The sequence below is a fragment of the Tamandua tetradactyla genome, chromosome 2, assembly GCF_023851605.1.
Source record: "Tamandua tetradactyla isolate mTamTet1 chromosome 2, mTamTet1.pri, whole genome shotgun sequence".
NCBI classification, from domain to species: domain Eukaryota; kingdom Metazoa; phylum Chordata; class Mammalia; order Pilosa; family Myrmecophagidae; genus Tamandua; species Tamandua tetradactyla.
Window position 1 is genome coordinate 83,531,816 of NC_135328.1, and position 16,740 is coordinate 83,548,555.

A 16,740-nucleotide genomic window follows, 5' to 3' on the forward strand; every position below is an offset into this window, starting at 1 on the left:
GACCTTTAGTGGCAACAAAAATAATTATGCAAGGTGTGAGAACTGGTTAAGAAACTTTGTTCTCTGAGACCCAGCACTTTAACTCTTTTCCTGGCTTATAGCATATATTGGGGTAGAAAGAATATTTTTTTTAAAGGGAAAGTTACCCCTGGAGGTTTTGTGTTTAATGTGTCTATAGGGGTGGGGATGAAGGGTGTTTGACACAATTACTGAAAAGCTAAGAAGAGCTACCTTGGAGCTACAAGATGTGTTTTCTCATTTTGGTATTTCTCATTCGGCTGGTAAAACAGCAAGTTAGATGTTCTTACCTAGAAGACCAAGAGAAAATTCAGTGGCCCAATACTCAGATGAAAGGGGAAGCATTCAGTTAATCATCTGGATGTTTTGTCTACACGAGGGAAAATTTGTGGATGTTTCCAAATATTTGGAAAAATATTTGGGCTCATCCAGATGTCTGGCCTTCTGCAGCTCAAACATCCAGATGTTTAACCAAATTTCCCCCTGTTTTTCAACCGGATGTTTTGGCATCAAGCAGACCCAGCCATGTTGCCCCTTAGTAACTACAAATCGTTAACTGGTGTAACAATAAGTTGCTTGGGGGTGGAAGGAAAACATGGCACAACAAAGTGTGAAGGTTGTAGATGATCATAAACATTGAGGGTGGGAAAAAAGAAGGAGGGGCTTGCCCATTGACCATCCAATCAGATTGGGTCATTATTGATACCGATTTTCAGCGGTGATGTTACTTTGCAGAGAGTCTGATAATTAGGACTAATAACCATAAGCTGGTGGGCCCTTAGTGAGTAAAAGCAAGCCAAGAGCACTTCCAGTGTTCCTAAAACTTGAGAGATGTGAAAAGGGACATCCTGTGCTCTGAAATGGGTTGAGAAGCCTAGTCTTCATGGGAAGGAGTTGAGGAGAGTTCAGTTTCCTTCTCCGATTTTATTGGGCCCCATCTAACGTAACCCTGCAGTGTTTCCAATTACAATGTTCTTAAACTTGTGGGAATCAGGCTAATAAAAATACTGAAAAAAACAGATACCGCCCATCCTTCAGCTGTGGCTGGCTGTGTGGACTGCCGTGGTGCAGGAGTCAGGGTCAGCCTCCAAACAGCAGACTAGAGCAGTAATGTGAGCTCGGATGGAGGAGTCAAATGGGAAGACAATGTTTTGATTCTGATTAAGATTCTAAAACCTGATTTTTAGCCAACTTGCTCTTGGTGAAAAAAAGCAATGCCATAAATAAAATAGCCACAGATGGATCTGGATATCTGTTAGGAACAATCATCGAGAAAATGCTTTTATTGAAATAAATTGATACGAAAACAAAAGCCGTATTCAGCCACAACCGTACCGTTAGTCCTGTTGTAATTATTTTTGTAACTGGTTCACCACTACATTCCGGCCTAGTGTCAAGACCTCCTACAGAGGTGCCTGGTACAACGTCTGCACCTGATATGTATTTGGCTTTGCATACCAAGCCTGAAATTGTTCAAGAAATTAATCTTTTTTTTTTTTTTCACTTGCAAAAGCCTAGCTCATTGGAGGGTAACCTAGATGTGGTCTGGGAAGTTTTTTTAAACCATCTTAAGAGAACTTGGAGTTGGGTTGAATGTAGGAGTGATATGGGCTGGCATTACTTTAGGATGGAATGACTGTTTCAAACCTGATGCTGATTTTGTAAGGTATTTATACAGAGAATGGAAAAAGAGTAACTAACTGGACCTTAAAATCGAATGCGGCACTGAATATTTTTAATTGCCTTCTGAAGAATTAAAATTTGGTTTAATTTGAGAAAGCATGTAAAAAGATCTTCATACTAGAGGAAAAAGTTACCAAATTATCAACCAATTACAAGACATATATTTTTGAAACCCAGTGATCCATCCAGCACTGTTTTGACTTAAACTGAAACAGAAAACAACTTCAGTTCTGAAAAAACTTTCATAGGGAGTAGGAAGGGAAATGTAATTATTATGCAAATTGTGTGGAATTTTTCTCGTATAAAATTCCTTCGGACGAGCTAGCCGTGATTTCTTCCCTTGAGGAAAATTATACTTTTCACCTTTACTTGCCAATTAGCCAAAAAAAAAAAAAAAAATTCCTTCCGATGGTATACTCAGAAGTGTGATTGTCAGTCAGTTGGAAAGGATCAGTGCCACTGGGAGGCGGTGGGCATTACAGAGAATGTGGAAGGAGACATCTTGGGCATTTAAGAGTGTCCTAGAGACCATGACTGGGGTGAAAGTCCTGGCTCTGTCTCTTACTAGCAGTACCATCTCATGCAGGATACATAACCTCTCTATGCCTCACTTCCTTCATCTGCAAAATGGGAATAATATTTATAGTATCTGGGTTAAATAAAGATTAAAGAAGGGAACAAACGCAAAGCACTTAGATCAATATCTCCTATGCGAGCAATCTTTGAACCCAAGGTGCATGAATCAAAGTGCATTAAATTAAAAGGTCTCTGAAGATCTGAAGTGGGAATGGGGCCGAAAGTTGCCATATCATAAGATGCTGCAGGCAGAAATAGAAGGAGGCATGTTTTGAAACTTAGTGCTATTCTAAAACAGTGGACAGCGGTAAGATGTACACGTGTCTGCAGAAAATGTGGAGAGGAGATGGGGTGGTGGACAAGGGAGATAAATCTCACAGCTTTCAATTAGGATTCTGTGGGTGGGGAAGAAAACTGGAGTTCACAGGGAAGGAACTGGCTGATATTATTATTATTTTTTTTGATGCAGCATTCCAGAAAACATAATCAATGGCACCCGTCCAGTTCCCATTTAGTAACCAAAGAACTAGCTGCAGCTGTTTTTTATGCCTGGTTGTGCCAGTTTGATAGTGTATAATCATATTTGCATAAAGATAAAAAGGAAGGTGTTATAGAACACAGTTAAGCCTATGGTTTCACCATGAATTAAAGGTAATTTCAGACTAATTAGGTATAATTTGTTAAGGAATTCTTCCCAGCAATGATGACTCTGATTTTGTAATTACAGGACAATGCTTACTGTGGCTTTCAAGGCAGGAGAAAGCACACCCGAGGGGGTCGTGTCCCACACTAGGCAGATCTAATGGTGCCACAAAAGACAGGTGTTTTGTCAGATTTCAGCCACACACTTTCACACCTGCAACACATTAACTACTGCAGCAATGTTAATGAAGACCAGGTGCCTGTTCTCCCACCTAAATGAGGAACTGGCATGAGGTTTGCTGTTTGCTACCTGACGTCTACCTTGGCCTCTCTAAATGCGTTCCCTCGGGTTGAAAGGGGAGCTGAGAGGGTGGAGCCGAGAGGGTGAGAGAGCTTTTTGAGTGCCCTTGCCCTGGTCCTCCCAAGTGGGGGATGGAGGTATCCAGGCTTTGACCGGTGCCCTGTCGTTGCTTACCTTTTCACCTACCCTTTGAATACTCCATCTGGTGCCACCACAAAAGAGTGGAAAAATCTCTCTCAGCATGAAGTATCTCCAAGCTTTCTGAGCTGCCACCCTCTTTGCGCAGCGTTCACTTGCCGAGAGTCCTGAGAATAGCTGATCTGCACAATTGACAAAATGGATTTCTGGAAAGTGCTGCGTTATCAGCTGCTACCAGGGAAAGTTTGACTATAGCTACTTGAGTCTTTTCAAACTTGAAGTTTTGCCATTCTATCCGGAAATGAGTAATGGAGGCCTTGAGCAAGCTTTTCATTTTAATAAAACACAAGGCTTTCATTGTGTGGGGCGACTTCGTTTTAATATTCTCCCGTTAGGAAATACAAAATCTTTTCCTCCCTCCCTTAAAAAAGGAATCTTGGTATTGAAGCTTTTCCCTACTCCTCTTTCCTCTTTTCTTTTGTTTCGCCACATTGAGCTGCAGTTGTCTGCTCCCTGCAAAGTCTAGCAGTTAAGAAAAAAGTTAATATTGCCTCAAAAAAAGAAAAGAAGCAAAATCCACCGGAACTGAAAATGGGGAGAATAATGCACAGGTCTAGATTCTCAGCAGCAGGAGCATAATTATCACATCCATTACCAGTGACTTCTGGCACATGAGGGTCCTCTAACAAAACAGTTAGCTTTACCCTAGGAGATTTAAGAATGGACAAATATCAAAATGTTTGACACTGTGTTTAAACTCCCTATCCTAATTAAGTTAGAAAAGAATGGACACACAGACTTTCAGAGTAGCAGATGTAAATCTTGGAGTGGGAAGTAGCTTTCATATACTGCATTATTTAACTTTCAAATCCCTGCACCAAGTGTATTGGCCCTCTAAAAAACTGAGACTTTCACTGTTGTTGAGGTGACCTGTTAGTAACCAAAATCATTCACTCTGTGTCATTTTGCAGTGTTTCTCAAAGCCTGCTCCCAATGACCTCGAGAGTTTACCAAGAGACTCTAGAGATACCGATATGGTTTGGGAGGCCTTTTCCAAAAGGTAAGACTGGGTTTCCCTCCCCACATCCTCTTTCCCCTCCCCAGACAAAGCGATATTATGTTGCATTTATTTTATCGATTTCGTGTCCATGAAAAGTTTATCAGGAAAAATGGTTTGACCTGCCACACAAATCTTTGAAAATCCTATGCCAGAAAACTCTGGGTCCTTTACTGAGGACTCAGTATTTGAGAAAATCCAAACACTTCTTGTAGACAAGGCTGACCACGTGTAGAGATTCTTCCAAAGTCCACCTCTGTGCAGAGGTGCTGAAGCTTCCCAAAGGGCCAAGGCATTGAATTGTTTGTTTTGGAGTTGCTAGCAAAGCCCAATGTCTAAGTCAAAGGCGTCACTTTTTAATTAATGGTGCCTAGAATTTGGACTACAGGTACTCACCAGAGAGCTCAATAACAAATAAACTACTCCCTAACCTTATCAAAAGCCTCAGGGAGACAATTGCTATTTGAGAGATCGTCTCAGGTCCTGCTACTCCAAGTGTGGTCTGAAGGCCTGCAGCATCTCCAGAGCCTTGGAGCATGTTGGGGCTCTGGTACCTCAGGCCTCCACCCCAGAATACTGAAGCAGAATCCGCATTTTTGACAAGATGCCCTGCTGACTCATATGCCCACTAAATTTTATGAAACGCTGGTCTAAGGAATGTGATATTTTGTGTATTTCTCTAGATCAGCCTCAGGATCATAAACTTATTAAAATTGAATGCAAAATTGAATCTGTCTAAGGGTGTGTGTGGTTGTGGTTGCACTCAGAGAGCCACTTTTTGGTGATGAGGGTTCATAATTTTTCAGCTTCTCAAAAAATGGTGCAACCTATAAAATTAAGAATGATTTCTTTAGATTGGCTGAGCACTTCTTCCAAACTGGGTCAGAACCCCAGGCATAAAAATGCCATCATAAAATTATAACTGAATTGAATTTTTCTCAGCTTCCATTGTACATAGATGAAAATAAATCATTTCTGCATCTTTTGCAAATGGGTGTTTAAGTTCATCCACGGAGTTTTAGGGCTACAAAAAGCTCCTGATGATCCACAAGACTTCTCTGGTCAGACAATGAAGCAATACATAATTCATGTCTCTAACCCCTCCCCACCACCCTCTTTAAAAAAAAAAAAAAATTATTATTTTTTAATGTTGCCAGGAGGCACAGAACTAAATATGGCACTCAATTACAAAACTCTCCAAATGCATGGGTCTGTGAAATAGTTAATGAATACTGCACAGAGAGGGTAACCTTTGAAATGTTCTTGAAGGATAAGAAGGATCTTCAAGTGTGGAAATGTAGAAGGAGGGCTTTAAACACAAAGAACTGCAAATTAAGCTACAAGCACAAGGAGGCTTGGGTTCTCTTCTGTCTTGCTTTCTACTCTCACCCTCACGTCTAGAATAGTGTCCGACCAAGTAGGTGCTTGGTATATATCTTTTGCTGAAAGAAAAGTAGATTTAACAAATACTTATTAAATATCAACTATGTGGCAATGTGGAATTGTAATTAAGAAAGGAGTTAGAAGTCCTGAGTCAATCTGTCTGGGTTCAAATTCCAGCTTCACCACTCAAAACTAAGTCCTTGGGTCCAATTCTTGCTGTGCTATGATGTTTTTCAAACAGGATATGCAATAACATTAGTATCCAGCCCATAGGGTTTTTATGAGGGCTACATCAATTAATGCATTTAAGTTCTTAGAACAGTATCTGGCATATAGTAAGCTCTCAATAAATGACAGTGGCTATTACTATGTACCAGGCACTTTTCTAGGCTCTTGGAAATAGGATAAACAAGACAAACACCATGCCAGCCCTACTAATCTTTTGTCTTATCTCTTTACATTGTTATACCTGCTATGAGTGGAGAAGTACAAGGTGATATTAGGGGGACCTGATCAGGGATGGCAAGTCCAGAAGTCTTCCCTGAGGAAGAGGATTTAGGTAAAGGGAAATGAGGGTCTGAAGAGAGGCCAGAGAGGTCCAGGTCAAATGGTCTCAGAGAGGTTTCAGGTTAAAACCTGAGAGCTTTGGACATAGGGTGGTGAGGTGAAGCTATGAGGTAAGCAGGGCCTGGATCATGTAGTGCCTTGTAAAGCATTTTGGCTTTTAGTGTAAGAATAAGTAGGCATCCAAAAGGGTTTTAACCAAGGGAGCGACACGAGCAGGTTTGGTTTTTAATGTATTGGGCATCTGGAGAATAGGTCCAAAATGAAATAAGAGTGAATATGTGGAGACCAGTGAAGAAGCATTTACAATAGAAAAGAAAGGATTGTAGCTTTTTCTAAGATGTTGCAGCAAAAGATAAAGATTCAATGGTTGAATTAGAGAATATTTAGGTAAAATCAGAAAAGCTTGTAGTTTGATGGACTCTTGATTAAATATTGGTAGTTGTGCTGGTTTGAAAGGCTTTATGTGCCCTAGAAAAGCTATGTTTTAATACTAATCAATCTTGTGGGAGCAACAGTTTCTTCTAATCCTTATTCAGTACCATAGGTTGGAAACTTGATTGGGTTATCTCCATGGAGATGTGACTCAATCAATTGTGAGCATTAAACTAGATTAGATGGAGATGTGTCTCTACCCATTCTATGTGGGTATTGATTAGTTTACTGGACTCTTATAAAAGAGGAGACATTTCGGAGAGAGTTCCCTTTTTGAGAATGCAGAGAGAGCCACAGAACCATGAGAGAATGATGAGAACCACAGAGTCCACCAGCCAGTGACCTTTGGAGATGAAGAAGGAGAACACCTCCTGGGGAGCTTCATGAAGCAAGAGGCCTGGAAAGAAGGCTGGCAGATGCCGCCATATTCACCATGTGCCCTTCCAGCTGAGAGAGAAACGCTGGACTCATTGACCTTTCTTGAGTGAAGGTAACCTCTTGATAGTGCCTTGGTTTGGACATTTTTATAAAGTTGCTTTAATTTGGAGATTTTCATGGCCTTATAGTAAATTAGTAACTTATTAAATTCCCCTTTTTAAAAGCCATTCCATTTCCGGTGTATTGCATTCTGGCAGCCAGCAAACTAGAACAGTAGCAAACAGCAAATGTGAGATGGTCAGTGATCATTACAAGTTCCTTCTCCTTTCACACTGGCAATGGAAGGTGAGATCTTTACTGAGCTTGGGAACATGGCAGAAGACCAGATCTGGCAGAGAAAAAGATAGGAGTTCAGTTTTGAAACTGCTGAAATTGTCTTTCCTGCAATATATCCAAATAGTGATATCAAGTTGACTGTTGGATATGTGGAAAGGAAATAAAGAGAGGTCCTGGAATGATGGTATCAATCTGCCCTTAGCATTTAGCTGGTAACTGAAGACTTAGATATGGAGATAAGTGCCAGTGGAGAAGATGAGAATAAGAAAGAAAGATGTTCTAAGCTCGGAGATCATCTAGCATTCACAGGTTAGAGAGGGGAGACTGGGGCCAAACAAAGAGACAGATGAGGAATGCCCAGAGATAGGAGAAAAGCTAAGAGAATATAGTTCTAGAAACTAACAGAAATGAAGAAGAGAACAGTGAACATTGTGGATGTTTGAGAGGTTGAGTCAGCTGAAGACTGAATGTGTGTGCATAAAGCATCTCCCTGGGAATTGAACAATTTTGGTGACCAAGACTATCCATAACCATATTGACATTGTCCTATTAAAATACCCTGTCAGGGCAAGTTTAGAAGAATCCTGGTATCTCCTATAAAATGGAGGTTAACTTGGGCAAAGCCTCTGATGAGATATTGATCAGCTTTTGCTTTTCCAAAAAACATTTTCAGGGTATAAAGTACTCTTCATAAATTTTATTTCTCAGAGGCTAGACTTTTTTTGACCATTTTCCGGTGGTAATAACTTGAACATCAGGCAAATTCACATAAGTGGATTAATAGATTATGTTAATGAGTTCACTAAAGGTGTCCCTGGCAGCTCTATAAATTGTATTGTGCTTTCTCTATTTTTTTCTTCCCTCCAAAGCAAGGGAAATTCAAAAGTGATTTTATTTCTAGATGTTTCCTTCAATAAATATGGATATATTGTCTCTCACTTGCTTTCCTCAACCTCACACGTGCCACTATAGGTACTTCCATAAACCCATATACAATCCATGGTGGATATTTCTTCCTCTTGTAAATGTGCTCTTGTTTATTTCCGAAGGAAATTCATTTATGCTAATAAGATAAAGGGCTCTATTCTCTGTTGACAATTGTCAATAGCTTTTTGAAGTATCTGGGTGGGGCTGGATAAATTCTTGCCTTGACTTTCTTTGATCTGAAGGAATTTTACAAGAATATATTTTGATGGCTGTGAAAAATATACAAACTTCCTGTTTTTTGTTTTTCTTTTTTCCTTAAACACTAAGCAGGTGGTGGTGAAGAGAATCACCATGTGTATAAAATCTTTACTCTTGTTTGCCCTAAGAAATGCAAGGAGAGGCAAGGAATCAGAATCTCTAGTTTCTTGCTTTCCACCAAGTTTTGGCATATTTTATCTTGCTCCCAGACCTCTCTTTTCCTTTTTTCATTCTAGAGGGTATGGTATGAGGACAACTGACATTTCTCTCAAAAGAAAAAGGCTATAGTTAACAGTTACAATTATCACATGGGTTATAATATTAATAATAATAATACAATCATAGCTACAGATGACTGTTAACACAGCTGCCATTCAATGAGCATCTACTAGGTGTCTGCAACCATCTTCTGAGTATTATTATTTCCGGTTTTCCTAAGACACAAAAGCAATCCATGACGGTTATGTTGGCTGTGATCCTAAAGCAGCCCCCAACCTTGCCTTTGTAGGATTCTTCTTGCCCTGTTCCACCCTGTTTCCCATAACCCCATGGCTCTTAGGGTTCCACCGAGAGCAGCCTATCCTAAATATTGTCTGTTTCCCACTCATTAGTCTCCAGACCAATTTCTTCTGCTCTTTATTCCATTCCCTCAGGCTCTTCTCTTTAAGGTGACATCAAGGAATCAGAGAAAGGAGTGCATTCATAGGTATGGATAGTTTATTTTCTTTTGCCTAGGGATTGTCTGGGAACTCAGGGAGGGAGTCTGATGGGGTACCTCAAATAGGCATAAGGTCTCACGCTGAGGGATTGCCAGGAGGGCAAAGAGGTTTTCAGACTCCCTTAGATGACAGCTTGTTGGTGGTACCAACTGGCCAATATGGAGCCTCCACAATCTGTTTTTTTTTTATTATTTGTTTATTAATTTCCCTCGAGTAAATAGGGTGAGGGCCTTGGGCTCTTGGCCCTCTCCCAGATCAGGTTTGCAGCCCCCTGAAGTCTGAGCTGAATTCTGCTGTCTCTCCAGCAACACTTAATTGTTTTTAATTATCCCTCCACTGAAGCTGAACATCCCACACCCAGGTCACACCACAGAACATGGCTCATAAGTTTTACGAGCTGCCTTGTGTATCCCATCCATGTGTGCGGCCACCTTTCCCGACCATGAGCAATCCATCAGCAGGATATCCTGGCCCCTGACAGGCTCTGGATGCTCAAAGTGGGGCCAGGCTATTCTTGGTATCAGTGTGAAGATTACCACAGTACCAGGAAGCCTGGCGCTCTGCTTGAGCCTTGAATTTCAAATCCCAGATTATATACATGAGATAAACACTGAAGAGTATCTTTTATCACCCGTGAAGGTCATTAGACTTAATTAAACTAAAGGGTTAAGGATCTCCTAAGCCCAGTTCCTCAGTTGTGAGTTCTGAATCTGCAGCTCTAGTGCTGGAGACCTTGCTGGAAATTGATACCCGTTTATACTGCAAGAAACAGAAAGTCACGTCGTACGGCCAGGATGCATAGCCAAGGCCCTTACCTATAAGTGGGCCAGGCAGAAACTTACAAAATCCAGAACAGATTTCTCCCTGGCTCTGCTCAACAACTAAGGTGTCCTCGTTTGTTCATTCCTCAGTCTTTTTTTTCTTTTCTGTGTTTTTTTTTTTTTGTATGCTGTATGGCGGGGTCACATTTCATTCTTTTTCCATGTGAGTATCCCGTTATTGCAGCACCATTCATTGAATTTTTCTTTGTTTATTTTGGTTTCTTTTGCTTGTTTGTTTGTTTTGGGGAAGTCTCCCGCAGGACAGGCGAGAATTCTACCATTGAACTACCATTGCACCCCTATTCCTCGGTCTTGAAGAGTAAAGCTTGGAGAAGGGAGGGGGGAAGATCTCTAAGCAAAGGAGCTAAAAGGCTTGATTCTGAGGATTTTGACTTTTTTTACTCCTCTGGATTGACCAGGAAGACTTCCAGGAATAGGTAGCTGTTATCTGGGAAGGACATTAGATAGAGAAATAATTAATGTATACACCTTATCTTAAATGGATTGATTAGATTAGATAGTTGGCTCTCTGAGAGTAAACCCATACAAGAGCAGGCTCAAAGTGGGGACAGGGATTACAAAGCTTATACGAGATGGTTTTTAGAGGTCCTGGAATGAACGCTTTAATGATGGAGAAGCCATAAAATATTGCCAACATGGCTGCTGTGGCTGATGCAAGGCAACACAAAATGGCCTAGCCTGCGACGGCTTTCTTCCAGGAACTGGCGGTGGTTCGCGCCAAAAGCGCTAACCTTAAATCTGCCCTCCGCCCTAGCAACAACGGTGACCAATCCCAGCCCGACACGTGTCCCTGCATGCTCCCAGCCTATATAAGCCTGTGCACTTCCACAATAAAGCGGATACCTTCCACTCACCCCTGAGGGTTGTCTCCTGAGTCGTGTGCTGTGTGCTGTGTGTCTGTGTGACTGACTCAGTACGGCCACTTACCCCCAGCCATCAGCTAACCAACACTTTAATATTGTTCTAATTAAGAGTTTATTTTAAATCTTCTCTTGTTTCAAGTGACACTTGTTTCCATTTAGTAGTGATGAAACATTTCCTTTAAAAACACATGAGTATACAACACAAAGAGTGAACTCTAATGTAAACCATGGAGTATGGTTAATAGTACAATTATGAAAATGTTCTTTCATCAATTGTAACAGACACACCACTATTCCAAGGTGTTAATAATAAGGTGATATATGGGATTCTGTATTTTAGGCATGATTTTTTCCGTGAACCTACAGCTTCTCTAATTAAGAATAAATACAATGTATTTAAGTTTTTAAAAAAGAAGAATGAATAACTGATTTAGTAAAAGAAAGTTATTAAGTAAATAAGGGCACCAGTAATAACAGGGAATTTCAAAAGACAGGAAGGTTGGTTTGCATATGATTGAATTTGGGGAATGATTGGGATGGAACCTGGGGAGATGTGAGTACGGGGTAAGAAGAAGGAAGCCCACGGCGCTGGAGGGGTAGGGTAGGGTGTGGGTTGGAAGGTGTGGGGTGGGAGATGTCTGCACCTGCCAGCTGAAAGGAATCCACTGGAGACTGAAGTCTGCAAGAATTGGAGAGCATTTCCGAGGGGGTGAGAGAAATCCTACTATGGTGGCACCCAGCTCCTTGGCTAATGTTTGCACCAGTTCTGACAGGACAGGGCCCCAGGATTTTTCCAGCTGGTTATTTCTCCAGCCTCTCCTTTTCTCTACCACCATTTCCCCTTTTTTGTTTCCACCAGAGATAGAATTCCTCAAGGCCTTGAGTTCTTCAGATAAAACGAGTTTGACACCAAAATTGCTCTATGTTCATCAGCGAATATCATATCAGCTGGAAATAAGGCACATTCTAACTGGCCCCCTTTGTCTTTCCAAATGTCACTGGAAGAGGGAGGGGATTTGGCAGAAGCATGTGTTTGGTTTTGGCAGCAGCATCCAAAAGCCACAATTCCCTGACTATAAAAGCTCTGAGAGCGTTGTCTGTCTTTGAGTCCATGTGCACCCGTGCGAGTGTGGGGGGTGAGTGTATGTGGGTGTAGGATGGGCATGGGTCGGTGTTTGTGTAAAGGGCGAAAAAGGATCCTCGCTGAAATAGACTGGGATCAGAGAGCCCACAGAGGCAGTGGGGGGAGGGGGAGATTGCAGCAGACTCCCTTCCAAATCAGTAAATGCAAATTGCAGCTGGAGGCTGACCTTTTACTGTAACCGATGTCAGCTGCAAGTTGTAACCTCATGCCATTAATTATAACCCAGCATACCTCTGGCGGGTTCTCCTATTGGCCCTTGTCTCCCTCTCCCTCCCTCCCAGCCACTTCCCTCCTCAGTTCCCACCCCACTGCAAGGCTCATGTTTCAGGCTGCACTCTGAGATGAAATGCTTTTAAAAATAATGGGTCTTATAAGGCCAGAGTCAATTCTGGGCATTTGAAATTCTTACAAAAGGGATTTTCGTGCATTGGAGACTGAGATGGTCTTAGAAGCCCCACTCACTGCTCCCCTCCCCCTACTCCTTTTTTTGTTAGCTAAAACTTAGATGAACAGAGCACATAAGAAAAAAAAATAGAAAGTCAAAGAAGACTGGAATGTAATAAAGCCGCCCCCCCACCACCCCCCACCCCCGCTTTTGGAAAAAGTTTGCAAGCATTTTGTTGCAAGACTAAGAATCTGGAAATTTTTTTTTTTAAGTAGGCCCCAAAAACCAAATGTAATCCTCAGAAATCTGTGCACAGGGCAGAAGAGGAATTTGGGTTATGAATCTGAGAAGAATTTTAATATTCCAGGCCCCCTTCCTGGTCCATTTCTTGTGAGACATTTTTAGGGAACATTATTGACTTTGCGTGAGAATCTTTGGTTTTTAACACGATGAAGAGTATGAAGAACTGCGGTTGGAAGTTTTTATGCCAACAGTTGGTTCACGGGCAGTAGTCCGTGCCGCTGCACAGGGCCTCGTGTTCAGAAGAGCTTGTTCTAATGCTCTGCTACCTCCGTCCCGAAGCTCTTAATAATTTTGAAAAAGGGACACCCATTTTCATGTTGCAAGTTATGTAACCATTCCTGTATACGGGCAATAGAGAGTAAAAATGAAAAAAACAGGAATAGCCAATGCAAACCTTGGAAGAACTTGACCTTTCCTGGGCCAGCATCATTTCTGGAAATAGTTGTAACTTGGGATAAAATGAATATATGTGGAGATGCCATCTTCCCATGGAAACCTAAAATTGCACACTTATCTCAGCCATTTTTGGTTGTCTAATAATTAACTTAGTGCATAGTCCATGAGATTTTCTGTATTTTGCTCTGTTTACCTGGCCCAAAATCTTTTAATGGCTTTGTATTTCAGTTCACCAGTTTCTCGGTTCATATTTTAAGACCTAATATGATCAGAACACTATTTCTAAATTCCACAGAAATAGCAATGACTAAAATGCGCTGTTGCCCTCAAGTGGGTGTCACTCGATGGGGGAATGAAACATGAAAACAACAACAACAAAAAGCACAAAACACAACACATAACACCTGCTTGAAAGAAAAGAACGCATCAGTAGAGATACAATACAGGGCAGTGTGATGGTGGCTCAGTGGCAGAGTTCTTGCTTGCCATGCTGGAGACCCGGTGCCTGCCCATGTAAAAAAATAAATAGATAAATAAAATTAAAAAAATAAAGAAATGAAATTAGGTCGATGGGAAGCTATATAGATTTATACTGGCATGAAATGTACCAAAATTTTAACAGGACATAGATAGAGGCGATTTTAAGTTTGCCTTTTTTCTTTCAACTCTTAGGTTCATGGAAAAAGAATGGGTTGCTACAACCATTTTTTTCCATGAATGTATTTGGCATTAAAGCCAGCCTTGAAATGTGTTACAATTGCAGAAAGTACTTAGTGAAGTTGCAGTATCTCCACACTTAATCTCAAGTGTCACAAGGTGCAGTGGGACAATCAGTTTACTAGGAGGACTTGTAGGTACAGTGCTTAGTAATCGGAGGTTGCTTGACTAGTGTAGGAAAGTACCCAGAATTGAGGCTTTAGCATTATTCATTCTCCGTTTAGTTTTATGAAAATAATTCACTGAGTACATTTTTTGACAGTGGGATTTCAAGCTTTAAAGATCTTTCGCATTTTGGATGCAGCAGTTTACTTTTGCTCCAGCACTACTTGGCAAAGAATTACAAGAGTTCTGTTTTTCTTATGAAACATATTTATGGAGATAAATTACTTTTCCATGCTATGAACCCTAGTAAAAAGTGAGATACAATATAAGCAATGATGTGACTGCTCGTTTGGAGATGTCCCACCTGACCGCCTCAGATAATTTCCTGTGTTGAGTCTTGGGCCAAAAACTATTGAAAGGATATATTTTCAAAAATGCAGTATCTACCATGAGAATGTCAGCTATTGGCCATATCATAGGCATCCTTATATACTGATTGAATATCCTCCAGATATGTATTTAGCTCGATACTTTAATTGTGTTATTTTACTAAGGTGTTTCTTGTTTCTCCCTTTGTGATTTCTAGCTGATCAAAGATACAGTTACTAGATTGAACTATATGATGTGAATAAGCTTTTAAAGACTTCTTAGTGACTTATTTTAATATGTAATCATGGTTTGGTCATGTTTTGCCCCATTTGCTTTATTATTTTCCCTCTATATTTGCACATTTTTCTGAACCATTTGAAAGTAATTTGGGAACATGCTGTCCTTTACCACCAAATTCTCTAGTGTATATTTCGTAAGAAAATGGACATTCTGTTATGTAGCCACAGTATGATGATCAAAATCAGAAAATCTGTCGTTGATCCACGTCATTATTTAATCCAAGGTCCAAATTCATATGTTGTCAATTGCCAGTTATTAATACTATCCTTTATAATATTTTTTTCCTGGGGATATGATCTGAGAGGATCATACTCTTTAAATTATATATCTCTTTAGTCTCCTTTAATCCTTTAATCAGGAATGGTTGCTCAGTCTTTCTTTGTCTCTCTTGACCTTGTCATTTTTTAAGAGTTCAGGCTAGTTATCTTGCAGAATGACCCTCAATTTGACTTTGTCTGGCATTTCCGTATGTTTAGTTTCAGGTGATACATTTTGTAAAAAAAAAAAATACCATAGAAGTGATATTGTGTCTCTCTTAGGGCATCACAGCAGGAGGCACACAATGTCTACTCGAACAGGATTAAGTTAACTTTGATCACTGATTAAGGTAGTATCTGCCCAATTTCTCCACTCCAAAGTTACCATTTTCTCCTTTGCAATTACTAAGTAATTTGTGGAGGAATATTTTGAGACCATGTAAATATCCTCTTCCTCATCCAACTCCGCTCCACAAGTTTTACTAAACATCTATTGATGGTTTTCTAACTCCATCATTCCTTATGCTTTTACTTACTAGCAGTCTATTACAAGGAAGAGCGTTTTCTTCTCATCTATGTATTGATTTATTCATTTACTTATTTATATAAGTATGGTGTGCGATAATTTCTGATCTTCAAAATGGCAATTTTATGCCATTCAACTTGATAGTTCTGTGATATGCATTTTGATTGGAGGTATACAATGCATGTTGCTGCATATCTAGTTATATTTGCAGTAATTTAAAAAGACATATATATTCTTCATTGGCAAATTGTAAAATTATGTTATATTTCTCCCTCACCTGGTGGCTATGTCAGTCTCAGTCAATAATTTCTCTTATTAGTATAGAAATCCCAACCCATCTCCATGTCTCAGTTTACCCTAGTCTACGCTTAGACAGTGTGGGTGCAGATATGTAAATACGGGCAATGTCTTCATTACTTGTTCAATTATATCATTTTCATAGAGCCTCTGTTCTGTTTTTAAAACTTAAATTCAGTAAGCAAGATTTTAAGGAGGATAGAGGAAATAAATGCAAATACAAATATCTTCCCTTCTACCCAATTTCTCTGCACGTTTATGAAAAATAGTTTTCATTTTGTACAGCAGCAGAAAAATAAAATATTATACATAATTGTTAGAAGGATTGTCCTCAAATTGAATTAAACTGTTGAAATTTCATTTATCTTTTGTTCCCATGTCTATAATCTATAGTTATTATAAAATTTTCAAGTATAAAAAACTTTTTGAAGGTTCTGCTTGTGGTCTTTTCAGATCCTTCATGAGGTCTTTTAATACATCTCCTTAGAGTTTCATTTCTTTGACAGTGAGGGTTACATATTCAAAGTAAAAAGACAAAGTTCAAGGAAAAATACTTATCTGAAATTATAAGAATGATGCAGGTAATAATAGTATCTGCCTCAATTTTTTTAAAGCCTCAATATCATAACAGTGCTTGATACTCAGTAAATACATAAAAAGGGCTGCATTTACTATTACTTTCATTTTAAATGTATTAATTGTTTCAGTTTTCGATTACATTTTAAAAAGCCTAAAAATCTAATTTATGTTAATTATATTTGCTACTTATAGCTGTTACATGGAGTAGTTGAATGAATATGAAGGAAGATTGGTGTTAGATT

At 39.8% G+C, this 16,740-nt stretch overlaps 1 long non-coding RNA gene across 2 annotated transcripts in view; it reads left to right on the top strand.

Moving 5' to 3' along the window:
• The window catches only part of LOC143660980 (uncharacterized), a 193,294-nt gene that overhangs the window by 20,918 nt on the left and 155,636 nt on the right, over positions 1-16,740 (top strand). For both annotated transcript variants that reach the window (XR_013164363.1, XR_013164362.1), the window contains exon 2: positions 4,330-4,418. This is a non-coding gene — a long non-coding RNA (uncharacterized LOC143660980). The remainder of the gene's footprint in view (positions 1-4,329; positions 4,419-16,740) is intronic.